This window comes from Capra hircus, chromosome 11, assembly GCF_001704415.2.
Source record: "Capra hircus breed San Clemente chromosome 11, ASM170441v1, whole genome shotgun sequence".
Taxonomy (NCBI): Eukaryota; Metazoa; Chordata; class Mammalia; order Artiodactyla; family Bovidae; genus Capra; species Capra hircus.
In genome coordinates this window covers 71766966-71768497 of record NC_030818.1, presented here as the reverse complement: position 1 = coordinate 71768497, position 1532 = coordinate 71766966, and positions in this window count along the sequence as shown.

Here is a 1532-nt window from a genome sequence, read left to right as displayed (position 1 = left end):
GTATTACTTTCAATACTGTATAACTAATGGGAACCACTGGTCTAAAAACTTGTTCTTTAAGAGGGAACCACTTGGACAGCAAACCTGTGCATACCTTTTTTTTTTCCCTAGTGCCTTTGAATACTTTTTCATTAAAGAGGAAATCATCTGGCCTATGCTATAAGCTCCATAACAGCAGAGATGGTCTTACTCATCTGCATATCCCTTGCAAAGGACCCAGTATATAACGGGTACTCAATTAATGTTTGCTGAGTGAACTAATTAAATACTAAATGGCTACTTTCTGGAAACTGACCACCAGATGTGTACTTTCATCAGTAAATAAGGGGAAGTGAAGTGAAGTGAACTGAAGTGAAAGTTGCTCGGTTGTATGCAACTCTTTGCGACCCCATGGACTACAGTCCATGGAATTCTCCAGGCCAGAATACTGGAGTGGGTAGCCTTTCCCTTCTCCAGGGGATCCTCCCAACCCAGGGATCGAACCCAGGTCTCCTGCATTGCACGCAGATTCTTTACCAGCTGAGCCACAAAGGAAGCAAATAAGGGGAAATGAAGCTAAACCTGGAACAGGAAAGGTTTAAATGTGCCAAGGATGTCCAATTAGCAAACTTATAAATGCTCTGGCAACAATTTAAATCATAACCTTATTTTGTTGCTGTTGCATTCATATTTATTCCCAATACCTGAGACATTTAAGGCACTCAGTGATATGGGCCTTGGTTTCTAGTCTACTAAAAGAGTACTCTGAATTTCACAAGACTTGTATTCTGCACCCCCAAACCAAATCAGCAGTACTTGCACACATTTGCTAATTACTCCTGATTATTCCAGTGCTACATCAAGTATTTAATAAATAATGATTGACACTATCAGATGCCAAGTAGGGCAGATACTGCAATGGATGAGTAACAGCATGCTGTCAAGCTGTTCAGGACATGATGTAAAGCAGAAAGGTGCATACTGTTAGCCTTTTAGAGGCTGCCCATCCAGTAGAAGCACAATGTGCAGATGTAGAATTCTGGTAAAGGAGTGGATCACTGTCCTCTGATGGTCAAGCAGATGCAACAAATGAAACAGGCACAAGTCTGTCTATGGACAGGTCCTGTTTGCTTCATTCACAAAGTGAAAGTCGCTCAGTCGTGTCCCAACTTTTTGTGACCCCATGGACTATAGCCCACCAGTCTCCTCTGTCCATGGGATTTTCCAGGCAAGAATATTGGTGCAGGTTGCCCTTCCCTTCTCCAGGGGATCTTCCTGACCCAGGGATTGAACCCAGGTCTCCTGCATTGCAGGCAGACTGATGAGCCATCAGTTAGTTTCACCATTCAAAAAGGAGAAAATGAAAAGAGCAACTGAAAAATGTGTATGCTGAAAATACTGGGTTGCCCAAAAGTTGGCTTAAAGCTCAACATTCAGAAAACGAAGATCATGGCATCCGGTCCCATCACTTCATGGGAAATAGACAGGGAAACAGTGAAAACAGTGTCATACTTTATTTTCCTGGGCTCCAAAATCACTGCAGATGGTGACTG